The following is a 16,415-nucleotide window of genomic DNA, read 5'->3' on the forward strand; positions in this document are numbered from 1 at the left end:
ATTGATTAAAAATAAACCATACAAAACTTTATATCATCAAGATGATGCAATCAATACTCCCACAATCAATTAATAAATTAATTAATTAAAAATAAACAACCATATAAAACTTTATATCATCAAGACAATACAACTAATACTCCCACATATGTGAGATCCCTATCCCCACCGCGCAACGAATTTAGGGGTGCTAGCAGCGGAAGTAGCACTTTGTGTACATGGCCTCTAAAAGGTTCTGTACAAGGCATTAACAAACAATACTCAGTTAACACCATTCAGAGCACAAACTCTGATTTATCACGACAACATAATGATTGCACAAACATCAAGAAAGACATAATAAACACTGAGCAAAGACATAGCAGAACTTCTCCTTCATTCATCAGCGATCAGAATCAGCGCATTCCCTAGATGCAACTGTCAGGGAATAACTACTCGGTTCAGATCCCAAAAGGTACATCCACACGTAACTAACCCCCAAGCCCTTTGACTAAGGTCTAAGAATTACATAAGAAAGCCCAACACTTGGCACAGCCTGGTGGCTAAATTTTTCCCAATAATTTGACCTGAACCCATCAACCCCTGATCAGCAAAATCTGATTTCTGCAGTAGACCTCTGATCATATAAAGAGAGTGTCTAGAACAAAATGAAATTTCCCTAAAAATAAAATGCCTAGTGTTTGTCTGTTTTTTATTTTTTTTATTTTTTAACTACTAGTGTTGAAAAACACTATGGTAAACATTCCGAGCATCACTATGCCTGACCCAGTTGGTCAGTCTGAATCTCTAAGACCTGCTCCTGCTGAGCTTCCACGTCCATTTGAACCTCCTTTGCAATGTTGATCACCACCTCAAGGTCCTCATCATCTGGTAAAGCTTCATCCATACCCATCAGCAAGCTCACGTGCTCATCAGAGCTCTTTTTCGGAACAGCTCCAGATGTTTGTCCTTCAGCAGCACCTGCTCCTTCTTCCTGTGTTTGAAAAAGGGCTCTAATCTTCTTCAGCTTCCCTGCAGACGATTTCAACTTAACAAGCTTAAAAGGATTAGAACTAGGACTTTCTATCCCCATCATATGGGACTCCTCTGACCTGATTGTGCCTTTCAGAGCAAAACCACTCGGTGTCTTATATTCCAGCATATCCTTTGTTTCATCTACCTTGCTCTGAAATTTGGACTTTTCAGCTACAAGTTGTACCACCTCAGCTTCCAATTGAGCAATGCGCTTCAAATTCACATCTTGCTCCATTGTGTTCACAACTCCTTTGAGGTTCTAATATGGCTTGAAAACAAGCTGCCCAATTCTTTCTCTGATCTCTTTCCATATCACTGATCCTTGCTGAATCATTTCTGATTTGATTCTCCCCACATCTGCTTCAGAGACCAGAACACCTCCTACAGACAGTTCTTCATGCTCACTTAATATTTGCTCCTTCATCTGTTCTAAGGGTTCCAATCTATTGAAAAGCATCCTATTCTGTGTTTCAAGCTCCACCTGTCTTTCAAGAAATCTTTGCATCTCTGACTCTACACTATCCTTCAAAGATGTTGTCCATTCTTTAAACAATTTCAGAGACAATCTATTCTTAACCAACTGACTAGTCTGTTCAGAGATCTCCTTGGCTAAAGAAACTTTCAACTCAACCATGTCAGCATTCAGAGCTTTGATCTGATTCTGCAACATTTCCACTTCTTGAGCTTTTTCTACAAGCATTAGTCTAAGTTGATCATTAGCCTTTGGCAACTGCTCTTCTGCATAGGCTCTATTTTGATATTCCCTAATCTTTTCAACTTGCTGTAGACAAAACTTCCTCAGAAATACAAGAGTCTCTCCCACATTTTCTGTAGTGACAGTCCAAGACTGCTTTGAACCGGCCAACGGAGTCACCTTCGAAGGCATTCCTTGCATCTTCAATAGGTCATATCTTTTGCTGCCTCCTGCCACATGTTCCTTTTCAATCAACTGTATCTTCTTCCCCAACTTGGTTTGAGAAGGAGTTGGAGATTTCCCTATCCCAGAGACTTTTGCCCCTAAAAATGGTTCATCATCTTCATCTATCCCAGACTGCAACACAGAAGTTGTAGCCTCTTCCAAACTATAACCTGCCTCCACGAGACACCCTACTATTTTCTGCTCCTCCTCTGTCAACTGTCTATCCCTAAGTTTCCTCTTTAGAGTCAGAGTCAATGTATGTGAAGAAAGTCTAGGGTCCACAGGCTTTGCAGGTATAGCTGTTTGAAAAGAGTCATAATCAAATAATGCCTTGAGGAAAGGGCCAAGCCTGCTCTTACTAACTGCTCTCCTTTTATCCTTCTCTCCCACTTCAATCATAATCCTCTGATGTACCACAGTGGCCCAATCCACATCCACTCCTACCTCTGCCTGCAGCTAAAGGGGTATAAGATTCCTTTGACATGTAGTCAACCTTCTGAAGTAAAAGAACATGCTCCATAAACCATCGCAATTGCTGCTTCCTGGCGGCCTCTACTATCTTCAAATGATAATAATGTCTGGAGCCCACAGGATTCCCAAATTCTCTCTCCATATCCTCATCAGAAACTAAATTCAAAGCTTCCAAACCTGGGTTAAAAGGTAAGTCAAATACCTGAGAAATTAGAGCTGGGGTTACCCTTGTACCTCCTTTGAGTACTCCCTCTATCTTTCTCAGCAAAGCTAGCTGTGTGGGAGCATAGATATTGTCTTGCCACTCAGCCCAGGCCAATTTTGCATATCCGATCAACCCAATTGAAGTAAGCCATTGAACATTTGCGTTATTTTCCAAATCCATGCTGTACTTGAAGGGTGCAAAGTTCTCCATTAGGCTACCCACAGCAGTAGAAATATCCTTCGTAGAAGTCTCCTCCTGTTGTCCTGTCTCTTCAGAATCCGAGCTAAAACACTGCTCCACTTCTTTGCTTGGTGCTGAATGCTCTTGCAAGGACCGTCAAACTGATGTGGTCTCCACCTTAGGTCGCCCTTGCTGCATAGCCTGCTTACCCTTCACTAACAGTATTCAGAGCAAGAAGGTCTGGCCTAGTGGTAGAACTACGAGGCATGTGAGCAGGGGGATGAGTAGAACAAAGAGAAAAATAATGAGGTGCACAGCACACAGCACAATGAGGCCTCTGGAACGGACGCCTCTGAAAAGCAGATGTCTCCTCACGCAATCTCCTCTTCCATGCACTGCTCGAACGGGCTGGATGAATTCGTGCATGTCATCCCCTCAGGGGTTTTCATGCATCACCTTGGCCATTACTGCAAATAATGTCGGACAAAAAGTTAAATCAAGCCAATTGACAGCCGACTCGTGCAAAATATATTCCCCACTGTTCAAATTAAAAAATCCATACGGACTCTGATCCACACACAAGCTCTGAATTTCCTCTGTTCTCTGATCTTTTGCTCCGCCCTGATCTGAACATGTACTACTCTGAACTACAAGGGGAGTGCCCAGAAATGGCTTAAGTCTAAACCCATTCACCCCCTTTGGTACCAATGTTCCAAAGGCATCTGAAAGCATGAAGGATCCTTGCCCCAAGTCTTGTTCAATTCTGTAGGGCCCAATGTACCTGAGCCTCAACTTCCCTGGGTGTGGCCCTAACTTGGAATTGTAAAGCATGACCCAATCTCCCACTTTGAAGACTTTAAACTTGACATTCCTATTTACCCAAGCTTGTCTCCTTTTTTGAATGATCTCTGAAACATAAGCACTCATTGCTCTGTCTTCCTCCAACTGATTCAGATTGTGCTGTCTATAGATCAGAGATTCTCTGAGTGGAAGTCTGCTTTCTGCAGCAACTCTCAAGCTAGACACCACAAACTCCATGGGTACTACTGCTTCTAACCCATAAACAAGCCTAAAGGGAGTCATTCCAGTGGTTACTTTAAAGGCTGTTCGAAATGACCATAAAGCTGAGTCCAATTTCATATCCCAATCAAACTTGTTGTCCTGAACAATCTTCTTAATGATTTTAAGCAGGATTTTGTTTGAACTCTCAGCCTGTCCATTTGCCTGAGGATGATAGGGAGTGGACTTCTTATGCAAAATCATATGGGTTTAAGTCAGCTCTCTGATAACATCATTCAAGAAGTGTGTTCCCTGATCGCTGACAAGCTCAATGGGACATCCAAACCTTGTCATGATGTTACTATACAAGAATTTGGCCACACTAGCTGCTTTATTGTCTCTGAGAGCCACTGCTTCCACCCATTTAGTACAGTAATCTATAGCCACCACCAGAATGTAACTCTTACCTGTCTTGCTCTTTGGCTTGATAGGACCCACAAAAAATCTAATCCCCATTTCTAAAATGGATCTAGAGGTAGCATATGGTGGTCTGACATCCTATCTTTAGAATTGGGTTGGCCCACTTGCTGACAAACCAAACATTCCTTGGCATATGTGTGAGCATCCTTCAAAACTGTTGGCCACCACAGACCTTATTGTAAAATCTTCTTTCCTGTTATTTCCCCTGAGAAGTGACCTCCAGACAACCCTGCATGTGCCTCTTGTACCACTACTGCTTGTTCAAAATCAGGAACAAATCTTCTTATTATCTGATCTATCCCCTTTCTATACAATGCTCCTGCAATGACTAATAATGGCTTGCTTTCCAGCACAAACTTCCTTTTCTGATCCACACTAATCTCTTCTGGTAGCAATCCATCAGTGAGAAACAGCAACATTTGATCATAAAAGGAGTCAGAGCTCCAGCTCTGAACAAAAAACAGATCAGAGTCAGGGAAATAATCATTAACTCCTGCAGCATCCTCTTTACTTTCAAGTCTGCTTAAATAATCAGCCACCACATCATGCTGATTCCCTGGAGTATGTACTATCACAAAGTCAAATTCTTGCAACAACAACATCCATCTTGCTAACCTTCCTGTCAACTGTGGTTTCTTCACAAGAAATAACAGAGCTTGATGGTCAACATGGAAAAAGACTTTGTTAGCCCCAAGAGATAATGTCTAAATTTTTGTAAAGAGAACACCATGCCCAAAGCTTCTCTCTCTGTAAATAACTGAGTAATTCCTCTCAGCTGAAGTTAGCATTCTACTTGCATAGTAGACAAGTCTGAACCAATTCTTGATTTTTGCCTGCATAAGAACAGCTCCTACTGCGATGTCTGAGGCATCAACAAATACATGGAATGGTAAAGACCAATCAAGAGGCTGTAAAATTAGAGTTACCACCATCATCTTCTTTAAAGTTTGAAATGCCTTTTCCTGGGCCTCTGACCACCTGAATTCTACTCCTTTCTTGGTTAAATTTGACAAGGGTGCACATACATCTTACAAATATCTTAAATGTCTACTGTGCCACTTGATCTGACCCACAAACCTTGATGTTTCCTTTAGATTCATTGGGCTCTTGGACTTTATGATGCTCTGAATTTTTCTTGGATCCACCTGTATACCTTCCTCTGAAATTACGTGGCCCAACAAGACTCCTCTTTTAACTGCAATTGCACATTTGTATGGATTCAATGACATACCATACTTCCTGCATCTTTCAAAACCTTTCCTCAAGTGCTCCAAATGCATCTCTTTGAATCCAAACACACAGAAATCATCCATAAATACCCTCATAAAAGAATACAAATAGGGCTCAAACACTCTGCTTGCCACCTTTGAGAAAGCTGGTGGTCCATTTTTTAATCCAAAGCTCATTACTGTGGACACAAATGCTCCCCACTCTGTAATGAAGGCTGTTTTGTGTTCATCATCAGGGTGCATCCTGATTTGATTATATCCTGAGAACCTATCCAAAAAACTATACATTTGATGCCCTGCAATAGCAGAGTATCTGCAAAAGGTAATGGAAAAGGATCTGTGATGGTGGCTGCATTGAGCTTTCTATAATCCACACAAACTCTAATTCTTCCATTTTTCTTGGGAACTACTACAATTGGAGATAGCCATGTTGCTTCATGTATAGGCTTAATGAATCCCACCTTGAGCAGCTTGTCAATTTCATCTTTAACCTACTTTGCATAATTAGGATTCATTCTGTACCTCTGTTGGATAACAGGCTTAGCATCTTGCTTCAAATTAATCCTATGGGAATAAAATGCAGGATCAATCCCCTTCATATCTGAATATTCCCATGCAAAAATGTCCTTGTATTCCATTAATAATTTCACAAGATTGTCTTTGAATTCTCCTTCCACATGAACACTAACTTTGACAACTTTAGGGTCATTCTCTGTTCCCAAATTCCATTCATTCAAATCATCCTCCATAACTCTAGCTGATTTCTTCATATTGTTTTCATATCTTTTCTCTACTATTGCAATAGCCTGAGTTGATAGACCATTCTGCATCTCCTCTGACTCTGACAGCTCTGATTCCTGTAGAACTCTGAACTGTTCCTTAGTCATCTCAGTTCCTGTTTGAATATCCTGTAATCGCTGGTCTGTCTCCCCTTCTGTAGCTACAACAATCCTCATAATCTCCCAAAATAGTCATCACATTTATATCAAACACTGGGACAACTGCTGGATTGGCCTTCAAATATTCCTCTTCCTCATCATATTCTACTTCATCTGCCAAGTGTATGCCTTGTGCCCACAAAGCTCTTTGCTCCTTTGACATAGTTATAGTAGATGTCATGGGTAAAGTCTGTTTCTGGTTCCCCTGTTTCAAGATCACCATATTAGCTCCCCAATCTTACTTTAACTTAGCTTGCCTGAACCAGGGTCTTCCAAGGAGCATTGGGTAGGCCAAGTTCCCTGATTGCATCGTGAGTACTACAAAGTTGACCATAAACTTCAATCGTGCAATGAAGATCTCCTGGTTTTTTAACAAACCTAAAGGTTGTAATCTCCTCTGATCAGCCATTTTAACCTGAAAAGGTGCTTGATGCAACTTTTGGCTCCCAAATTGAATATAAACTGACTCAGGAAGTATGTTAACTCTTGATCCACCATCCAAAAGAACTCCATGTATGGACTGGCCCTGATATTTGACTCATATGGCAGGAAATTTGAAATCAACATCTTCCACCTGAACAATATTGCTCATTGAAAAATTACTTTGAGATGAATCAACACCTTTTCTCTGAAGAATTCTTTGAAACAGCAAATCTCTGAACCCTGGTACTAATGTCAGCAATTGGTCAAGAGAAATCTGAATTTCTGAATGTAACAGAGCTTCATAGAGTGAGTCAACCATAGAAATTTCCTCTTCTCCTTTGTCCTTGTTCTTCACAAACCATAGAAATTTCCTCTTCTCCTTTGTCCTTGTTCTTCACAAACCTCTTCTATTTGTTCTGACAATAGTTCTTCCAAAGCTGGCTTCTTCATGTCCAACTTCCTCTGAACCTTGCTTCTAACTTTCTCCTGATCCACCCATTGAATTGGACCTTTATTCAACTTTGCAGCTCTTGTCACTGCCAATGCAGGAACCTGTTGTTTCCCATCCTTATCATTTGCATGGACTACACATCCAGAACAATCACAAGCAACATTCTCAACCATATCAAAGTTGCTCTGAAACTGGTCCTCTATCACTGTCACTGCATTTAACTGTGTTATTTGTTGGTTTTGCTGCATCTTTCCTCTCTGATTTTGATCTGCTATAGGGTACCTTACAATTGGGATACCCCTCTCTGTCCTATGCTTGCACCATAACTCACAAGCTGGGCCCTGTCTATGGCCCTCTTTGTCACAATAAGTGCACTTCAATTCTCCTCTAAAATTTGATTGCCATGTTTGTCTAGGCTGTGATCTGAAATGTCTATTTGGTCCTCTAGCTTGAGCAGGGAAGACTTGATTAGATGAAGTTTCTTCCTGCTGTGCTGCTACTTTGACCTTTGTACACCGAGGGGAACTCTTCCTCTAAAATTTGGGTTATACGAGCAATTGGTTGCTAAATGTCCTTCCTTTGAGCATATCTGACACACTGGTCTTTCATTTGTTAATGCTGAGGCATACTTCAATGCTTTAAGCCTCTTTAACAGTTGTTCATCATCCAATCCTTTCTTCTTCTTTTTGCCCTTATCTTTGGACTTAGAAGATTTCTTCTTCTTTTTCCTTTTCTGGCTAATTGATTCATCATCTGAATCTGAGTCACTATTATATTCTGAATTATCATTAGAGCTCTCTTAGTCTGTGTCTCCATCAGAGTTAGAGTCCAGGTCTGAATCAGACCTCTTTTTCTTTTTCTTCTTCTTGGTAACACCCAACCTCTTTTCCACTCTTACTGCTGCTTGCACCAAAGCATCAAATCCTGCAACGTCTACATTAGCCACTGCTGATCTAATTGTCTTCCTTAATCCATTCAGGAAATAGGAAGCTAACATTTCATTGGAAAGCCTATCTGCTCCTTCCAATCTTCTAGAGAGAACCCTGAACTTCTGAGCATAGTCCTCTACTAGCATTTCTTTTTGTTGATCTTTAATTTTATTTATGATATCATTGGCTGTTTTCTCCCTTCTGAACCTGGCAAGAAAACTATCTCTCAAAGCATCAAAGTTTCCAAAATGTCCCAAACCATACTGGCTAAACCAATCCATTGCTGAGCCTTCTAGGGTAGCAGCAAACTGCCTCTTCTTCACCTCTCCCCCATAAAGTGTGTCATAGCCACTAGCCTCCCACCTTGTTTAGAATTGGGCTACATGGCAGTCAGGGTCCTCCTTGGGTTTTCCCCTGAACTTTGCTGATCTCACCTTTGGGTTCTGTGCTGGTGGATTTTGAGGATTCATTGCTGCCCCTCTAACTGGCCTCCTTGCTAAGACTGGTAATGGTTGAAACTTCTCCTACTACTTCCCCTGATAACTCTGTTCAACAAGGTTCCTCCAAGAAATGTCCTGAAAGTGCTTGAGAATACTGGTGGATTTTGAGCATCCCCAACACTTCCTACTTCTGCATTAGCATTTGAATCACTATTTAAAATTGGAATGCCCGAATCAGATTCAGATTGTACCGAACCTGTCGGAATCCCTTCTCCTGGAACAGCATCCACAAACTGATCTCATGTGCTTCTTCCTCATCATCAATATCCTCTGCTTCTTGATCCAATGTTTCCTCCTCTACATCTTCTTCCAAAATAGTTTCCAATGGTCCACTTGTCCCTCAAGGAACTTCATAATCGAAATCATAATCATCACCTTCTTCGTCATCATTCCTGCTTATTAAAGCAGCATCAGCATCTCTGGCCCCCTTAACCTTGTCTCAACCTTGTATAATATCGTCTTGAATTCCCCGAATTATCTTCAGACATCCAAGGCTAGCGGTCCTCCTGAATATGTCATATCCTCCCAGAACTCAAGGCATTTGAACTCGCAGGATCGCCAGTGTGTACATGGCCTCTAAAAGGTTCTGTACAAGGCATTAACAAACAATACTCACTCAACACCATTCAGAGCACAAACTCTGATTTATCACGATAGCATAATGATTGCACAAACATCAAGAAAGACATAATAAACACTGAGCAAAGACATAGCAGAACTTCTCCTTCATTCATCACAGCGATCAGAATCAGCGCATTCCCTAGATGCAACTGTCAGGGAATAACTACTCGGTTCAGATCCCAAAAGGTACATCCACACGTAACTAGCCCCCAAGCCCTTTGACTAAGGTCTAAGAATTACATAAGAAAGCCCTAACACACTTCTTGCGTGGGGCAGGGTCCCTCACTCGGGGCCTCGCCCACCACGGATGTCCGGACAAGAGACTAATCCCTCGGTTCCTCGAACCCGGAAAAACTTCCCTCGCCCAAAAAGCACGGGCAATTCCTCCAGGATAATTTTACTCTAACGTGGTCAAAGCCTTAACTAACTGGACTGATCTGACTGACCCCGTAGGTCTCCCATAGTCAGATAAAGGAAAAGATTGCACTTGGATCATAGAGACCAACGCTTTTTTTCTCGTTGAGGGGCACAGCCGTTGATTCTTTTCCATAGAACAATTTTTATCTCGGATTTATTTCATCTATCGTACTGTAACAGAATTGAGTCTCAATTTTAGGGATCCATCAGTCCAGCCTAACCCCATCTAGTCTCATGGGTTAGCCAACCACCCAACCATTGTAGTGATGGGATCCAATTAAGAATCTGGTTAGGTTTTGTCCCGGGTACTAGGGAAAAGAGTTCCCAGGTCCCCTAGCTGGATATTCATGCAAACTTAAAATCAGTCACACCACTTACACACCCAATATGAAATTGCCTTTTTCATAGAATCAGCTGTCTTTAAAACAATCATTTAATGAAATCAAAGAGTCACTGATCATAATCCTCAAAATCTCCGGTTGAATCCTTAATTCCAATCATAGAGTCACTGATCATAATCCTCAAAATCTCCGATTGAATCCTTAGTTCCAATCATTCCTCCATCGGTGTACCTATGGCATCATTGGCACCAGAACGCTCACCACCTGTCCACTGAGGGGACCTTTTCGATAGTTCCTAGCTCAAGTAACCGGCAATATATTCACATAACAAAATGGAATCTCCGTTGAAGATCAGCAAGGTCAACCAACGGATCCATATAAAAGAGCCATGGACTCATCCGTTGAGGACCAGCAAGGTCAATCAACCCGATCCATGCCCGAATTCAAAAAACAACTCTTACTCCTTGTTCCAATATCTTCCTCAACGCACGCGTGGGTATTGTTGGCGACCCAAAGCCCGAGCACCGTATAGTCAGCACCCTCTAGGATCCTTCGCAGGTGACCTAGCGCTTCACTCATAGGCCGCTTCCTTGGTCCCTCATCCACCGTACCGGAAGCTCACCATTTTAATCGAACCGAGGCTGGTCAAGACCTCGACCGACCTTGCTATGCGAGACGTCCTCATTGACTCTCCGTAGCTGTTACAACTTTATCAGACTAGGTCTCCACAACCTCATTCACAAGACGGTCAAAATGCTTCCCCAGCATTCTTGACATAAAATAGCCATTTAAAAACAAGTCATAAATACAGTTTCTATAACGAACTCTCATCTTTCCACATTGTTCCACATCGATTCTCATTTATTTGATGTGTATTCCCATTCTCATCACATCATTTTCCATTTATTTGATGTGTATTCCCATTCTCATCACATCATTTTCCATTTCATCAGATCTTTTCTCATTTATCCGCATCAGATCTCATCCGCTCGCATCTACCCATATCCACATCTCATCACATCACATTCATTCACATCTCATCCATTCAGACCACATCACATTCACTCACATCACATCTCATTCATTTTACCTCACATCTCATTCATTCACATCTATCCCGATTCACATCCCATCACATCACATTCATTCATATCCATCACATTCACATTCATTCATATCTATCACATTCACATCCACATATATTTATGACACATCACTTCACATTATTTCACATACACATCTATATCCATTCTTTCACATACTCATTCACATCAATTCTTTCACATATACATTCACATCCATTCTTCACTTATACATTTACATCCATTTTCATCACATATCATCCACTCATATCCCATATCATTCATTTACATCCTGATTCACATGACTTCACATCTCATCCATTCATTCACATCTATCTGATTCACATCACATCTCATCACATCTTATCACCTCTATTCACATCACATCCATCCATCCATTCACATCTATCTGATTCACATCACATCTCATCACATCTATTCACCGCACATCTCATCACCTCTATTCACATCACATCCATCCATCCATTCACATCTATCTGATTCACATCACATCTCATCACATTCACATCTATCTGATTCACATCACATTCACATCTATCTGATTCACATCACATCTCATCACATCTATTCTCCTTACATCTCGTCACCTCTATTCACATCACATCCATCCATCCATTCACATCTATCTAATTCACATCACATCTATTCACCTCACATCTCGTCACCTCTATTCACCTCACATCTCGTCACCTCTATTCACATCACATCCATCCATCCATTCACATCTATCTGATTCACATCACATCTATTCACCTCACATCTCATCACCTCTATTCACATCACATCCATCCACTCATTCACATCTATCTGATTCACATCACCTCTCATCACATCTATTCATCTCACATCTCATCACCTCTATTCACATCACAACCACCCATCCATTCATTCACACTTATCTAATTCTCGTCACATCTCAAATTACATCTATTCATAGAATTTAAGAGAATTCTTATTTTTTATATAAATATTCTTTACGCATCTATTTATGCATAAAAATCAACTTCATTGGGAATAACACTTTAGGCTCACTAGACACCTCTACTAACTCAAACATTAGACAAACTAATGGTAAATCATTCTCAACTATAGACAATAATCTGTAAACCATTTTCAATTACGAACAATGGTTTACTGCAAAGTAAGAATTGAGTATTCCTTTCTTGTTTAACTGGTTTTTATATACATATGCTATGATATGTGGTTTAGGTATACCTCCGACACACCTTACACAGATAGACAAACAAACTTAATCTCTATTCTTTGAGATTGTTATGACATGAACATCACTCATCTAATTTGTGTTTAGCACCAATACGAATTCTTACATATAACATTTCCTTGTTACCTCCTCGCTACAGTGGCAATGCATTGAGTACCATGACACAAAAAGTGAACTTTTTTTCTTTTGGTTGGATGATTCCACATCCCCAAAACCCAAGAGTGATGCAAAATATCACCATTTGTATAGAGCATAATTTATTTTATCCATGTGTTCACCGTTCAAGAGATTCAAAATCTAATCTCAAAATTCTACAATACTCACTCTAGAGTATATCTGTAGAATTCATCTAATAAATCTTGGGCTAAGTGTAACCCCAACCACTTGGATTGTAAATTTTATGGAGTTACAAGATGAAAATAAGGAAATTCAAAACTAATATTTTCTAAGATGACATAACATGTCATACACACTCCCAAATTATCAAACAAATGAAACATATCGTATTCCACATAAAATGGAGTAGCTGTGTACTCAAACGTAAACACGGTGAATAACAAACAATAAATGCCTTAATACTTGGGTTTTACATACTCAAAATCCGTTGATTCTGAACCTTGGATTATTGCGAACCCCAAAGCTTAGGATTGTTAGGAATCTCAAAAGCTACTCAAAATTTCTCAAATCTGAGTGTGATATCTCTACAAACCTCAGATCTTGAGATTACTATGATTCTCTATAATATTTTTATGAATCTGAAAAGCAAATTAAAGAGGTGAAACATACTTTAAAATATTTTACAATTTAAGGTAAATAAGGTGGGAAGAAACTTTCCCTTTCCATAAATGGGTCAAAACCCAACTCAAAAATCTTTTCAAGCGAAAGATGTTCCTCAAACTAGATCAATGTTCAAAGCTTGAACATAACTCACATTTTCTTGTGAAGCATAAACTTGGTTTAGCGTGTTGAATACCGCGCACAAAGGCTTGCGTCTGTACGGACCAAGCAATGTTTCTATACCAAGCAAGCAAACAACACTACAGTTCTTAAATAATGCAACCTTACGTTATTTAACGACTGTTATTAAATGACCCAAAGACACTTTCTAGTCAACTAGTGGCAAGAACAGTGGGCTTAGTTTTGTTTCCACACTACGGTGAATTTTGTAAACAAATATAAAGCCGAAAACTAGTCAAGAATCATAGATAAACTCGTTGGAGAACCTTGTCCAAACAAATATGGTTTAAGAAAAAACATCCATAGATTATACCTCAAAGGCGCATTCCTTCGGCCCAACAAACCAAAGCTAACAAACAAGTGGGTTGATATCCATCAACTCCGGTGGCGGAGATTGACACCCGTGTGCACCAACATAAAAAGTTGGTGGAGTCCTACAACTCCTATAACTTATAAAAAGTTACAAAACTTAAAAAGCACTAACCGAATAGCTCCAAATTAGCTTTTGGAGTAGACTCTCCGAACACCAAAGAGCAATGGCAACTCCATAAGTGGTTCACCTTAAATAGTCCAACTTATTAATGTATGCCCAATGCAATTGTGCGAACACATGTTTGTGACATCTACATTCACAAACATAACGATAGCAGACTAGTAATCACCATATTACGATGCATGAAATACCACAAGCCTAACAACATCACATATATATACATAGCCCACTATTGTCTCATTTAAGACCTTGCATACATCAATGTCATTTGCACCTAGAAATGTGAGCTGTTAAGATTACAATTGATTTGCCTGGAACAGCGGTATCATGCATCTCTGAAACTCTACTGTGCAAGTGGCTTCCAAGACTTCTTCCAGCTCCCCAAGCATTAAGACCTCTTTCTAGCTATTTGTTATTGGCCAGTACTTCAGCAATCCTCTGATAACGGTATCTGTCAACTTGAAATTCTTCTCCACAAACTAAGTCATGCAGTAGGAAAGTTGCTGATGGTACATCCCAAGGAGCTTGGGTTTATGCAGTGGAATGAATGCACGAGCAAGGAACAGCTTATGCTCTTCTTTCAAATGGAGCGCAAATCCATTAATGATGCTTCCCAAGATTTCGACCAACAGTTCAGTGATGCCATTGTGCTTCTCTATCTCGAAAATGAAACGACAGAATCTGTTGTTGATGGCTTTGCAGATGAATGGCCAGTGAACCATGAACTTCCCATAGATACGGTGCAAAATTATCTTAAGGTAGTCTCTCTCCCTGGAATCCTACAAGTTGCAGGCGTTGCCATGAAGGATCCATATTGGTAGCCTCTTCTTCTTCTAGATCAAAAACATCGCCACCACCTGGGGTGCCGTGCAAGGACACAGGCAACGATGATCTGAACAGATTGCCAGATATCATCATCTTGAAGCTCTCCTCAAGCTCACTCTCGTTAAGCTTCGTCGTACCAAAGGCCACATAGTCCACGAGCTCTAGTAAAACCTGCCGTTTGATGTCCTTATCTCTAGGGTTCTTTGTCAAATCGGTGAAGTCGTACACCACAAAGCAGAGGGCGACAAAGGCCTATTGGAGGTCAGCACATAGCGCAAGGGCAGCGGGTAGGGCTTCAAGGCCGTTGGTCGGAGCAGTATGCAGGGATTGAGCCGGAGGAGCTGTCGGCATGTTGTTTGTTGCTGACACCTTGACGGCGGTCGTTGCGCCCATTGTAGTCACCGCACCTGCAGCTGCATTGTCGTCCAACTTCAAGGGTTTGTTACCCTCTTGCAGAGATGAACTTGTTGAAGATGCCTAGCTACCAGACTTGCCTAGAATGCCCACGGCAGAGTTGTTGGTGCCTAAGAGGACAAAGCTCTCCAAAAGGAGCTCGTTCCATCAAGATATGTTCCACAAAGGAAGGTTCTCAGGTATGGCTCTTATGGCTCTCATACCAATTTCCCATTCCCTAGAGTCTACCATAGCTAAGAGGGTTTCAAGCTCTAGTCACCACCACCCAATCGTAGAGGATAAGATTAGTTTGGTTACATATACCTCCCACTAATATGTGGCATGTCCTCCACATTAGCCTAGCTATTCAGTTGTCCGAGCAATAGGCTGCCTAGATCTATAGCTGGCCAGTGCTCCAATCGAGGTATCCTCACCCCTAGATTCCGGATACACTTGTCATCTGCACTCCGGCGTTCAGGCTCTTCATCCAGTAGAGCTCTCACGTGCCACAGGCTACCTGACATCAATTGTCACAAAATCATCAATAATCATCATGGGGTAGTATCCCTATAAGATGCAATCAAGGATGGATAGGCTATGAAGGCATAATCAGGTAGCCATTGAGAATCTTTGATGGGGTGTTGTTGTCTAATTTAGTCTAATTGAGTGAAAAAAAAGAAAAAAGAAAAAATTAATAATACAAGAATATATTCAATAAAAATTTGACAGTGTTATAAATTAGTTTGTTGTAGAGTGAATATGAATAGAAAGTTGGAGCAAAAAGTTATCATGCCGTATGGGTTATGGGTGACAAATAAGGGTGTGATTCTACAATCCTCTAAAGACATACGTTTCCATGGTGATGAATATCTTTTTAGGAAGTCCATTCTCAACTCCTTCTCAACTAGAATCTGCTTTTAGAGTGATTGAATTTTCTCTTAAATTGTTGGGGGTAAGGGATTCATGATGAAGTAGAGATGTGGAAAGATAATGCAGATTTTAAATGTAGAAATAAAAATTGTTGAAATAATAATAATACTTAGTTGTCACTCATAATTTTTAAGAAGTCAGAAGCTCGTTCAAATCATACTATGAGAAGAAAAATCCCACAAGTGCCAGGAGACCATCGAGTAATATCAAAGCAGGCACGTCCTTGCCATAAAAAAACTCAAGAGATCTTACCTTTGAAATCTCTAACAAAAACCTTTGAAAATGCTTTAGAGTAACAATTGTAAGCTTTATATTATAAGATTTAAAGTATGTGTAGTAAATCTTATATTATAAGCTTTAGAATATAAAGCTTTT

General features: G+C 40.5%; 1 pseudogene; it reads right to left on the reverse strand.

Moving 5' to 3' along the window:
- Positions 1 to 14,166: 14,166 nt before the first annotated feature.
- LOC147632381 (serine/threonine protein phosphatase 2A 57 kDa regulatory subunit B' beta isoform pseudogene) lies at positions 14,167 to 15,136 on the reverse strand (annotated as a pseudogene).
- Between the last annotated feature and the right edge of the window lie 1,279 nt (positions 15,137 to 16,415).

Source organism: Cibotium barometz, chromosome 13 (genome assembly GCF_041138505.1).
Source record: "Cibotium barometz isolate CiBa-2024 chromosome 13, ASM4113850v1, whole genome shotgun sequence".
NCBI classification, from domain to species: domain Eukaryota; kingdom Viridiplantae; phylum Streptophyta; class Polypodiopsida; order Cyatheales; family Cibotiaceae; genus Cibotium; species Cibotium barometz.